We start from the raw sequence: 14,801 nt of genomic DNA on the forward strand, positions 1-14,801 counted from the left end.
TGGAGACACTGGGTCCACCTCGGTGGGTCGGGACTCACACATGGGGCAAGACTGTGTTGACTGTGTGTGGGGACCTGTGGGCGGCGGGGCTTGTCAGGTGCAGAAGACTTGTGCTTCTCAAAGACCCACATAGGGGGTTTGCCCCACCTTCCAAAGCCTGAAACAAATGGGTGCTCCCGTGCCTGAGGCCAGCCCCACACAGCTGCAATCCTCAGAGAGCTGACAAGAGACCTAAAGGCTGGAGGCTTATAGCAATTGTAAGGCCCTGAGCCTAGCAACCTGCCACGCTGGGGGCCTACTCACTTAAAAGAAATACTGCAACACAAATGTGGTATTAGAACTTGCAGCCAACTGTGCTGGGGCTCCCCACACCTGATAAAGAGATTGAAGGGCCCAGAACAACTACAAGCAGCTGAGCATTACAACAGCTGGCCAGGAGCATAACTCAGCCTCCCTGGGCGCCTACAGGGAGAGCAAACAGGCCACAACAGAAGGAGACACGTAGCCCACATAGGGGTCACCCCTGTAACATTGAGAACTGAGGGAAGCACACTGCAGGCCCCCTAAGGCATCACTTACATAAGGTCACCTATCCAAGAGCAGGAGATGTAGCTGACCTACCTAATACACAGACACAAGCACAGGGAAAGAGGCAAAATGAGGAGGCAAAGGAATACATTCCAAGTAAGGGAACAGGACAAAACCCCAGAAAAGGAACTAAGTGAAACAGAAATGAGCAGCCTACCTGACAAAGAGTTCAAACGAAGAGTGTTAAGGATGCTCACTGATCTGGAGAGAAGAATAGATGAACTCAGTGAGAATGTCAACAAAGAAATGGAAGATACAAAAAAGGACCAATCAGAAATGAAGAATACAATACTGGAAATGAGAAATTCACTAGAGGGACTCAAAAGCAGAGGAGAGGATACAGAAGAACGGATCTGCGAGCTGGAAGAAAGACTAGAGGAAATTACCCAAGCTGAACAGGTAAAAGAGAAAAGAATTAAAAAGAGTGAGGACAGTCTATGGGACCTCTGGGACAACGTCAAGCGCACTAACATCCAGGTTATAAGTGTCCTGGAAGGAGAAGAGCGAGACAAAGGGGCAGAGAATCTATTTCAAGAAATAATAGATGAAAACTTCCCTAACCTAAGGAAGGAAACAGACATCCAGGTACAGGAAGCACAGAGAGCACCAAACAAGATAAACCCAAAGAGGCCCACACCAAGACACATCATAATCTAAATGTCCAGAATTAAAGATAAAGAGAGAATCCTAAAAGCTGCAAGAGAATGTCAAGTTACGTACAAAGGAAACCCCATAAGGCTATCAGCTGACTTCTCAGCAGAAACCTTACAGGCTAGAAGAGAGTGGCACGATATATTTAAAGTGCTAAAAGGAAAAAACTTACAGCCGAGAATACTCTACCCAGCAAGGTTATCATTCAAAATGGAAGGAAGGATCAAAAATTTCCCAGACGAGCAAAAATTAAAGGAGTTTGTCACCAAGAAACCAGTGCTACAAGAAATGTTAAAGGGACTGATTTAAGGGGAAAAGAGAAGACCACAAATAGGAAAAATTATCTATTTCCATGATAAGAGGGTAATGGATACAAATGCACAAAAAAGAGGTTAGATATGATATCAAAAACATAAAAGGAGGCAGGAGGGGAGTTAAAGAGTAGAGCTTTCAGACAGAGGTCAAACTACAGAGACCATCAATTCTGTATAGAAGAAGAAAGGAACAGAGAAGGACTACTAAAACACCGAGAAAAAAAAAAGTTAAAAAATGGCAGTAAGTACATACTTATCAATAGCTACTTTAAACGTCAATGGACTAAATGCTCCAATTAAAAGGCATAGGGTGTGGGTCTGCCCCGTGGCTTAGTGGTTAAGTGCGCGTGCTCCACTGCTGGCGGCCCGGGTTCGGATCCCAGGCGTGCACCGATGCACTGCTTCTCTGGCCATGCTGAGGCCGCGTCCCACATACAGCAACTAGAAGGATGTGCAGCTATGACATACAACTATCTGCTGGGGCTTTGGGGGAAAAATAAATAAATAAATAAAATTATTAAAAAAAAAGGCATAGAGTGGCTGATTGGATAAAAAAACAAGACCCATATATATGCTGCATACAAAAGACACACTTCATACCTAAAGACACTCACAAACTGAAAGTGAAGGGATGGAAAAAGATACTCCACACAAATGGCAATGAAAAGAAAGCTGGGGTAGCAGTACTCATATCAGACAAAATAGACTTTAAAACAAAAACTTTAAAAAGAGACAAAGAAGGGCATTACATAATGATTCAGGGAACAATCCAACAAGAGGATATAACACTTGTAAATATCTACGCACCCAATGTAGGTGCAACTAAATATATAAAGCAATTATTAACAGACATAAAAACAGAAATAGACAGTAACACAATAATAGTAGGGGACTTTAACACTCCACTTACACCAACGGATAGATCATCCAAACAGAAGATCAATAAGGAAACATTGGCCTTAGACGACACACTAGAACAGATGGACCTGGTAGATATATACAGAGCATTCCATCCAAAAACCGAAGAATACACGTTCTTTTCAAATGCACATGGAACATTCTCCAGGATTGATCAAATATTAGGCCACAAAACAAGTCTCCATAAATTTAAGATTGAAATAATGCCAAGCATCTTTTCTGACCACAACGGTATGAAACTAGAAATCAACTATAGGAAGAAAATCAGAAAAGCCACAAATACGTGGAGATTAAACAAAATGCTACTGAACAACGACTGGGTCAATGAAGAAATCAAAGAAGAAATCAAAAAATACCTGGAGACAAATGAAAATGAAAATACGACATACCAGAATTTATGGGATACAGCAAAAGAGGTTCTAAGAGGGAAGTTTATAGCAATACAGGCCTATCTCAACAAACAAGAAAAATCTCAAATAAACAATCTAACAATGCACCTAAAGGAACTGGAAAAAGAAGAATAAACAAAGAACAAAATCAGTAAAAGAAGGGAAATAATAAAAATCAGAGCAGAAATAAATGAAATAGAGACCAAAAAAACAACAGAAAAAATTAATAAAACCAAGAGCTGGTTCTTTGAAAAGATAAACAAAATTGACAAACCTTTAGCTAGACTCACCAAGAAAAAAAGAGAGAAGGAACAAACAAGTAAAATCAGAAATGAAAGAGGAGAAATTACAACAGACACCTCAGAAATACAAAAGATTATAAGAGAATACTATGAAAAGCTATATGCCAACCAATTCGACAATCTGGAAGAAATGGATAAATTCTTAGAATCATACAACCTTCCAAAACTGGATCAAGAAGAAGGAGAGAATTTGAATAGACCAATCAACAGCAAGGAGATTGAAACAGTAATCAAAAACCTCCCCAAAAATAAAAGTCCAGGACCAGACGGCTTCCCTGGTGAATTCTACCAAACATTCAAAGAAGACTTAATACCTCTCCTTCTCAAACTCTTCCAAAAATTGAGGAGGGAGGGAAGCTCCCTAACTCATTCTACGAAGCCGACATTACCCTGATACCAAAACCAGACAAGGACAACACAAAAAAAGAAAATTACAGGCCAATATCACTGATGAACATCGATGCAAAAATCCTCAACAAAATACTAGCAAATCGCATACAACAATACGTTAAAAAGATTATACACCATGATCAAGTGGGATTTATTCCAGGTATGCAGGGATGGTTCAACATTCGCAAATCAATCAACATGATACACCACATTAAAAAAATGAAGAATAAAAATCACATGATCATCTCAATAGATGCAGAGAAAGCATTTGACAAGATACAGCATCTGTTTATGATAAAAATTCTGAACAAAATGGGTATAGAAGGAAAGTACCTCAACATAATAAAGGCCATATATGACAAACCCACAGCTAATATCATCCTCAATGGTGAAAAACTGAAACCTATCCCTCTAAGAACAGGAACCAGACAAGGATGCCCACTCTCACCACTCCTATTTAACATAGTACTGGAAGTCCTAGCCAGAGCAATCAGGCAAGAGAAAGAAATAAAAGGGATCCAAATTGGAAAGGAAGAAGTGAAACTCTCACTATTTGCAGATGACATGATTTTATATATAGAAAACCCTAAAGAATCCACCAGAAAACTTTTAGAAGTAATAAACGAATATGGTAAAGTTGCAGGATACAAAATCCACATACAAAAATCAGTTGCATTTCTATACGCTAACAACGAAGTAGCAGAAAAAGAAATTAAGAATACCATCCCATTTACAATTGCAACAAAAAGAATAAAATACCTAGGAATAAACTTAACCAAAGAGGTGAAAGAGCTGTACACCGAAAACTATAAAACATTGCTGAAAGAAATTGAAGAAGACACAAAGAAATGGAAAGATATTCCGTGCTCTTGGATTGGAAGAATTAATATAGTTAAGATGTCCATACTTCCTAAAGCCATCTATAGATTCAATGCAATCCCTATCAAAGTTCCAACAACATTTTTCACAGAAATAGAACAAAGAATCCTAAAATTTGTATGGAACAACAAAAGACCCCAAATAGCTAAAGGAATCCTGAGAACAAAGAACAAAGCTGGAGGTATCACACTCCCTGATTTTAAAATATACTACAAAGCTATAGTAACCAAAACAGCGTGGTACTGGCACAAAAACACACAGATCAATGGAATAGAATCGAAAGCCCGGAAATGAATCCACACATCTATGGACAGCTAATCTTTGACAAAGGAGCCAAGAACATACAATGGAGAAAAGAAAGTCTCTTCAACAAATGGTGTTGGGAAAACTGGATAGCCACATGCAAAAAAATGAAAGTAGACCCTTACCTTACACCACACACAAAAATTAACTCAAAATGGATTAAAGACTTGAATGTAAGACCTGAAACTATGAAACTTCTAGAAGAAAACATAGGCAGTACGCTCTTTGACATCGGTCTTAGCAACATATTTTCAAGCACCATGTTTGACCGGGCAAGAGAAACAATAGAAAAAATAAACAAATGGGACTACGTCAAACTAAAAACCTTCTGCACAGCAAAGGAAACCATCAACAAAACAAAAAGACAACCTAACAATTGGGAGAAGATATTTGCAAACCATACATCTGATAAGGGCTTAATCTCCAAAATATATAAAGAACTCATGCATCTCAACGACAAAAAAACTACCAACCCAATTAAAAAATGGGCAAAAGACCTGAACAGATGTTTCTCCAAAGAAGATATACAGATGGCCAACAGACACATGAAAGATGTTCAAAATCATTAACTATCAGGGAAATGCAAATCAAAACTACAATGAGATATCACCTCAGGCTCGTCAGAATGGCTATAATTAACAAGACAGGAAACAACATGTGTTGGAGAGGATGTGGAGAGAAGGGAACTCTCATACACTGCTGGTGGGAGTGCAAACTGGGGCAGCCACTATGGAAAACAGTATGGAGATTCCTCAAAAAATCAAGGACAGAACTACCATATGATCCAGCTATTCCACTGCTGGGTATTTATCCAAAGAACTTGAAAACACCAATGCGTAAAGATACACGCACCCCTGTGTTCATTGCAGTGTTATTCACAATAGCCAAGACTTGGAAGCAACCTAAGTGCCCATCAAGGGACGAGTGGATAAAGAAGCTGTGGTATATATACACAATGGAATACTACTCAGCCATAAGAAACGACGAAATCCAGCCATTTGTGACAACATGGATGGACATTGAGGGTATTATGCAAAGTGAAATAACTCAGAGGGAGAAGGTCAAATACTGTATGATTTCCTTCATTAAGTAGTAGATAATAACAACAATAAACAAACACATAGAGACAGATTGGATTGGTGGTTACCAGAGGGGAAGCGGGGAGGGAGGAGTGCGAAAGGGATAATTCTGCACATGTGTGTGGTGATGGGTTGTAATTAGTATTTGGGTGGTGAACATGATGTAATCTATGCAGAAATAGAAGTATAATGGTGTACACCTAAAATTTATACAATGTTATAAACCAATGTTACAGCAATAAACAAAAATTTTAAAAAAAGAAAAAATAAGTAAATAAAATAAAATAAATGTACGGCCGGCCCCGTGGCTTAGCGGTTAAGTGCACGCACTCCGCTGCTGGCGGCCCAGGTTCAGATCCCGGGCGCGCAGCAAGGCACCACTTCTGCAGCCATCCTGAGGCCGAGTCCCACATACAGCAACTAGAAGGATGTGCAGCTATGACATACAACTATCTACTGGGGCTTTGGGGGAGAAAATAAATAAATAAAATTATAAAAAAATAAAATAAATTAAAATAAATGTAAATAACATCAAAGTTTATACTAGGTTAAACTAAATGATAGACAGTCATTGAATACCTAAATCATTTTCCAAAAAAGATGAAATACTAAAGCATTAATTACTGAACATAGGTTTATCTACTTTTGGCTTCCTTTTTTTTTTTAATTAATTAATTAATTAATTTTTCCCCCCAAAGCCCCAGTAGATAGTTGTATGTCATAGCTGCACATCCTTCTAGTTGCTGTATGTGGGACGCGGCCTCAACATGGCTGGGGAAGCGGTGCATTGGTGTGCGCCTGGGATCAGAACCCTGGCCGCCAGCAGCGGAGCGCGGGCACTTAACCACTAAGCTACGGGGCCGGCCCCGAGATTTTGTTTTTTGACAAAATAATTTCCTGTGTTGTTTCTATCAGGTCTTTAATTACTTAAGAAAACTGAGTCTTCTTAGTATTGAAGGAGTTAAGTTTTGCTTATAACTATATAACCTTCGTGTTTGCCTTTGAAACCTGTTATTGTCACTTTGGTCAAATAGATACTTGAGTATTATTTCATAATGATCTGTGATCCTATTTGGTCAAGTGCCCAAATCTTTTGATATTTTTGACAAGCTTTCCAAAATATTCAAATTCTAAATGACGATTTTTCATCCTGGATGTAACTTTGGTATTTTCTGGAGGGTACCTGGGACATCTTAAAAGATTTATTCACTCTCCTTATAAAAAGAGAGATATTACACTAACTAGGCTTATTTGGCATGTCAAATTACATGAGAAGCATGGTTGAATACATGATAATAAACCGTTTTAGGTTATATGGTATGGTTGAATGTTACTAGAAAGTATTCTAGAAATTGTACAAAATTCCAAAAAATCTATGTCCTAATATAATGTTATTACCTGTAATTCTAGTTCCAATCTAAAATGTATGTCACAAAAATATCCAAGTTTTCTTGTCAATTTTATTTACCCAGTGCCTTTTTTAAGTCTTTTGTCAGTTACAGTTATTGTTTTACTCTGATGCTTTTACATACATGTTTCATTTTCAAAGCAATTTATGGAAAAGACTTTGACAAGTACTCTGGAATACAAGTTTTGATAACTTTAAGATCATAACACTGAACTGAGTGGAAGTTTCTAGAACTCAAGTGAAAGACTGATTGCTTTGATGTTTTGTTTTCCATATGTAAAGGACTCCTTTTTTCTCCTCTCCTTTAAGCTGTCTATAACTTACAGCAATTTGGTAAGGTATATCTTTGCAACAAGGTTGAAACATTTATCTTTTTCTCTCTACCTGGTTCCTTAAGTATTCTTTTCATGACAATGTGTGTATTTGCATGGGTTCAGTGAACCCTGTTCACCTTATAATAGGACACAATGGGGAAATATTGGCTACATTACCAATGGTTTGACTAGAATGTTACATTCAAGAAAGATGTACATAGACTCAGATATGACCAGACAGCTTTAAGGAACTCCTTGAAAAATTGGCCTACTACTGTTACTGCCCAACGTGGGGCCTTCTGCTCGCCGCGAGACATGCCAATAGTCAAGACACAAGGTGGTAGGAGAAAAAGGACTTTTTTATTACAGCTTGCTAGCAAGAGGGAAGATGGCCAACTCATGTCCAAAAGAACCATCTTAAGGGGGCATGAAATCTTACAGCATTTATATAGGCCATGGGGTTATCGCGGAGGGGGTTAGGAATGTTGACCTTCTGGTGGTACAGACTGGGAGTGCCACACTAGATCTTTCAGTTTTCACTGATGATGGCTATCAGCATAGATTCTCTGTTCAGGGGCCATCACATTCCTAAGGAACTCAAAAACACGAAGTTATCATCTTATTGCAGCTAGGAGGTAAGTGCACAAGCAGGAGTCGTAAAATCTACAGAGCAGTTAGATCTCCCAGAGGGTGCATATCCAGCTGGGTTAGTTTGTCAGAGGTCGTTCAAAGTTACAATAGTTTTTCTTTTCTACAATATGGCTTCCCTTATGTCAACCTTGTCTTGAGCCGGTATCAGTACCTTGCTTTCAAGGTTACAACAAAGCAATATTTAAAAAGAGCTTATAGGGCCGGCCCTGTGGCTTGGTGGTTAAGTGCGCGCGCTGCAATGCTGGCGGCCCGGGTTCGGATCTCGGGTGCGCATCGAGGCACCACTTCTCCGTCCATCCTGAGGCCGAGTCCCACATACAGCAACTAGAAGGATGTGCAGCTACGACACACAACTATCCACTGGGGCTTTGGGGGGAAAAATAAAATAAATAAAATCTTTAAAAAAAAAAAAATAAAAAAAAAAAAAAAGAGCTTATATTGTCAATCACTATTTTTGCTGCATTTATGTAAATAATCAGGCCAAATTTAATGCAAACAAATTAGTTTTACCATGATTATCTTTATTTTAAAAAGGGGGGGTTACTGTAGAGAAAGAAATTATGTTTGCACTTCTGTAGATATTAGATTCTAGTCCTAATAATTGTCTTTAAGGTTTTATTATATACCTGTAGCTGGACTGGATCTTAAATCCTTCTAGTTTCCTTAAATGTCTAGCTACAATACTCCAAACTGACATTTCCAATTTTACTGCCCTTGAAATCTCCTTGCAAGGAACTATACCAGGCCCTCCTCCCTACCTAGGTGTCAGTTAAACTTCAGGGACTCGAGCCTTGGGTGCACATCTCACAGGTGAAGAATGCTCCACCTGACATCTGGTCCTTTACAAACACTGGAGACTCCAGATCACATTGACCAGGAAGAGAAACAGCTGACATCTGAGGCAGACGCTTTCCCAAGATGACGGGACCAGGCCTATATACCCTCTTCCTGCTGTTGTTTCTTACTTTATTTTCTCCTTCACTTTCCTGGAAGGACAATGTCCTTGTTCACATTTCCTGGCTCCTCGTGAAAAGGGGAAACCTCTCTGATTGCTGGATTTGCCACAAGAAACCTTGGTCTGTCTAAGACAGTAATGACCCCTTAGTTCACCAGATAAGTAACTTCACTGTGTCCAGATGCTATTGTTTGTCTAAATTGATCTGTTGGCCCCTTTTACTGAGTCAGGGTGCTAAGCCTGCCCAAACTTGTCCTTTGCTTTAATTTAACCCAAGCTTGGGAGGGGAAAACAAGATCTTTTGAGTATTTATATGAAAGATTCTGTGGGGTTACCAATGTAACCCACACCATCTGTAAATTTCTTGATATACCTGTGTATTTAGGCAACCTCTAGGTATGTAACAGCATAGTATCTGAGCCTTGGTTATATAATGCTAACGCCTCTATGCTGATGAACAAGTCTATAGATAAATTACTCCAGAAAGGAAGAGATGGCCACTTTCAATTCTAATAGAAAGTAAAACTGCTTAACTACTAAAGGAAGATTTCTCTCCCCACTGAGCAGTAGCCCAGCCATGGAGAGATACCACAGCTCAGCCAATGAGAAGCCGTTGATGCCCTGAACTGTTACTTTTCCCCAAAGGACTTTCCGTTAGAAATAGCCCCTCCCTATTCCCCCTTTTGCTCTATAAAAGCAAGCTTCTGTCCTTTGTTTTCCAGATTTACCTAAGGTTTGCCATAGCATGCACACCCCAAATTGCAATTCTTTTGGCTATTCTCAAATAAACTCATTTTGAGGGTAAAATAACTGGTGAATTTTCCTTTTAAGTTGACAACAGAAATGCAAAGAATCAAGATAGCCAAAACAGGGCCGGCCCCGTGGCTTAGCGGTTAAGTGCGCGCGCTCTGCTACTGGCGCCCGGGTTCAGATCCCGGGCGCGCACCGACACACCGCTTCTCCGGCCATGCTGAGGCCATATCCCACATACAGCAACTAGAAGGATGTGCAGCTATGACACACAACTATCTACTGGGGCTTTGGGGGACAAAAATAAAAATAAAATAATAAAAAAAATTAAAAAAAAAAAAAGATAGCCAAAACAATTTTGAAAAAGAACAAATTTGGAGGACTTACACTACTTGATTTGAAAATGTACTATAAAGCTAGAATAGTCAAGGGGTGGGCCCCATGGCTTAGTGGTTAAGTGCGCGCGCTCCGCTGCTGGCAGCCCAGGTTCGGATCCCGGGCGCGCACTGACGCACCGCTTCTCCGGCCATGCTGAGGCCGCGTCCCACATACAGCAACTAGAAGGATGTGAGGTCACGTCCCACATACAGCAACTAGAAGGATGTGCAGCTATGACATACAACTATCTACTGGGGCTTTGGAGGGAAAAAACAAATAAATAAAATCTTTAAAAAAAAAAGCTAGAATAGTCAAGACAGTATAGAATTGGTATAAGGATAGGCATATAGATCAATGGAACAGAATAGACAGTCAAAAAATACACCCTCACAAATATGATTAATTGATTTTTTATAAAGGTGATAATTCAAAAGGGAAGCAATATCTTTTTAACAAATGATACCGGAAAAAATGGTTATCCATATGCAAAAAAAAAAAAAAAAAGTTGAACCCTTACTTCATATCATACACAAAAATTAATTCAAAATGGATCACAGGCCTAAATGTGAAAGCTGAAACACTTCTAGAAGAACCATAGGAGAAATTATTTGGGTTATAACCTTAGGTTAGGAAAAGATTTCTTAGATATGACACCAAAAGCATAATGCTACATGGAGGGAAAAAATTGATAAATTAGACTTCATCAAAATTAAAAACCTTTGCTCTTCAAATGATTCCATTAAGAAAAATAAAAGACAAGCCATAGACTGGAAAAATAACTTCAAATTATATATATGATAAAGGACTTGATTCCAGAATATATCTTTTCAAAAACTCTTACAGTTCTGCGATAAGAAGACAAACAAGGGCCAGCCCCAGTGGCCTAGTGGTTAAGTTTGGCACACTCTGTGGCGCGGACCTAGACCACTTGTCAGAGGCCATGCTGTGGAGACCACCCACACACACAAAAAAGAGCAAGATTGGCAACAGTTGTTAGTTCAGGGTGAATCTTTCTCAGGAAAAAAAAAAAAAAAAGACAAATGACCCCTTTAAAAATAGGCAAAAGATTTAAATCAACATTTCACCAAAGAAGATAATACGAATGACTTATGAGCAAATAAAAAGATGCTCAACATCATTAATCATTAGAGAAATTAACCCACATGAGATACCACTACATACACCCTTTGATGACTACAGTTAAAAAGACTGACAACACCAAGTGCTGACAAGAGTGTGGAGAAACTGGAACCTTCATACATTGCTGGTGGCAATGTAGAATGGTACAGTCACTCTGGAAAACATTTTGACAGTTTCTTACGAAATTAAGCATAAGCTTACCATACAGCCCAACACTTTCACTCCTAGGTATGGACCCAAGAGAAACGAAAACATGTGTTCACATAAAGAATTGTACAGAAATGTACATAAAAGCATTATTCATAATAGGCAAAAACCGGAAACAATCCAAATGTCCATCAACTGGTGAACGGATAAAGAAAACGTCATATACTCAGACAATGGAATACTATTCATAAAAAGGAAGAAACTACTGATATATGCAACAACATGGATAAATGTCAAAAATATGCCAAGTGCAGGAAACCAGACAGAAAAGATTACATATTTTATGTGTAAGTTTCCCATTGCTGCTGTAATAAATGACCACAAACTTAGTAGCTTAAAACAATACACATTTATTATCTTGTAGTTCTAGAAATCAGAAATCAGAAATGACTCTTATGGGGCTTAAAATCAAGGTGTCAGCACAGCTGCATTTTTAGGATCCAGGGAGAATCTCTTTCCTTGCCTGTTCCAGCTTCTGGAAGCCACCTGCATTCCTTGGCTCATGGTCCCTTTCTCCATCTTCAAAGCCAGCAGTGTGGCATCTTCCAATTTCTCTCTCTGATTCCCTCAACACATTACCTTCTCTGACTCTGATCCTCTTGCTTCCTCTTAAAAGGACCATTACCTTGGGTCCACTCGGATAATCCAGGATAATCTTCCTATCTCAAGATCCTTAACTTAATCACATATGCAAAATCCCTTTTACTTCATGTAGGGTAATGTATTCACAGGTTCCAGGATTAGAATGTGAACATCTTTGGGGGTAACTACTCAGCCTACTACATTGTACAGTCCATTTATATAGAAATTTTGAGAAAAGGCAAAACAACAGAAACAGAATGCAGATCAGTAGATGGCTGGACTGCAGGTGTGAGCAGGGATTGACTATAAACAGGCACAAAAGAACTTTTGGGGGTTACCATATTTCATTGATTTTAAGATGTACATATTCTTCCCCATAATTTAACACCTGAATTCAGAATATGTCTTACAGTTGATGGCATGGCATGCAATAAGCACCTGAAAAAATGCTCAATGCCATTATCAACGAAATTCAAATTAAAATCACAATGGCACAGAGGTTAAGTTTGTGTGCTCCACTTCAGCAGCCCAGGGTTTGCAGGTTTGGATCCCGGGTGCAGACCTACACACCGCTTATCAAGCTATGCTGTGGCAGGTGTCCCACATACAAAGTAGAGGAAGATGGGGGCCAGCCCGGTGGTGTAGTGGTTGGGTTCATGCGCTCTGCTTCGGCAGCTTGGGGTTCACAGGTTTGGATCCCAAATGTGGACCTAGGCACCATTCATCAAGCCATGCTGTGGCAGCATCCCACATACAAAAAAAAAAAAAAAAAAAGAGGAAGATTGGCACAGGTGTTAGCTCAGAGCCAATCTTCCTCAGCAAAAAGAGGAGGATTGGCAACAGACGCTAGCCCTGGGCCAATCTTCCTCAGCAAAAAGAGGAGGATTGGTAACACATGTTAGCTCAGGGCTAATCTTCCTCAAAAAACAAAACAAAACAAAACAAAAAAACAAAACCACAACTAGATATCACTACCTACCTATGGGACTGGCTAAAATTAAGAAGATTGGCAACACCAAATGTTGGCAAGGATGTGGAGCAAACAGAAAGACATCGCTGTTGTGGTGAATTTTTTAAAAATGTATAGTTGGCAGTTTCTTTGAAAAGCTAAATGTATGTCTTTATGATTATTGCTATACTTAGCAACTCAGTCCCTAGATATTCACCCAAGAGAAATGATGATGTACCTCACAGAGAGTCTAGTACTGGGATCTTCATAGCATTTTATTTATCATAACCAAAAACTGAAAAGAGCCCAGATGTTCACCAACAAGAGAATAAATAAACAAATTGTGGTATATTCACAAAGTAGAAGAGTACGCAGCAGTAAAAAGGGATGAACTCATCAAACACCACAAAATGGATGAACCTCAAAAACATTATGGTGAGTGAAAGAAGCCAGACACAAAAGACTACATACTGTATGATTCCATTTTTATGAAGTTATAGAACAGGGTAATCTGTGGCGCAAAGAATCAGAATAACAGGGTGTGGGTGTGGAGAGTGACTGGAATGAGGCACAAGGGAACTTTCTGGAGTGATGGTGATATTTCATATCTTGCTAGTGCTTTGGGTTAACAGTTGTGTTCACTTAAGATTCATGCAGTTCACTATATATATTTCCCCCCCTCCAAAAAGAAACAAAAAACAAGTGCTAGTTAATGATACTGTCAACTCTAAAGACAAATCCCAGTTATTTCACCCTCAAAATGAGTTTAGTCTATTCCAGAATAGCCAAAAGAATTACAACTCAGGATGTGCACGCTATGGGGAACCACAGGCAAATCTGGAGAACAAAGGAGGGAGCTGCTGTTATACAGAAAAAGGGGGAGCAGGGAGGGGCTGTTCTAAAGGAAAGTCCATTAGGGGAAAGTTGACAGTTCAGGGCAGCAACAGCTTCTCATTGGCTGAGCTGTGGCGTTTCTCATTGGCTGAGCTGCGGTGTTTCTTGTTGGCTGGGCTGTTGCCGGGCAGGGAGGGAAATCTTCCTTCAGTAGTAAATAGTTGTGCTTCCTGAGGAAGATGCAAGTCTGCCTCTTCCTGTTTGGAGTAACTGACGATGTGTGATGGGGCTGAGAGCTCCCCCTGCAGGCCTTCCCGACTCCAACCGAGTTGAGGTTTCTTTTATTAATTTCCACAATAGACATACTGAACTTTTTAAGGGTGAGAGCATTCATGTCTACAACCGTCTTTGAAATTAATCTAAAAATAAGATGGATTGGTGGATGGAGAAATGGACAGATGTATAGATATGGGATAAGATAGATATAACAAAATGTTAATTATAGATACAGATTCTGGGTAGTAGGTAATGGTTATTGTGCAGTTCATTCATCTTTTCTGTATGTTTAAACATTTTATAATAGAATTTTGAAAACATTTGATTGCTCATCTCTGTGTAATTGATAGCAGTTTCTCTCTCGGTGATTTATAAAATAATGGCATCTTACATTCAATGACTTACAGTAATTACAAAGGATGATAATTGCGTGGCTTCTCAAATATCCATATGTCCCTCATTTCCCAGGCTCCTTTGCAGTTAGGTTGGGACCATGTGACTGCTTTCCGCTGGTGGACTGTAACTAATAGTGATGTATGTATCA

The sequence above is a fragment of the Ceratotherium simum genome, chromosome 25, assembly GCF_057802395.1.
Source record: "Ceratotherium simum simum isolate JZ-2026a chromosome 25, ASM5780239v1, whole genome shotgun sequence".
Lineage (NCBI taxonomy): Eukaryota > Metazoa > Chordata > Mammalia > Perissodactyla > Rhinocerotidae > Ceratotherium > Ceratotherium simum.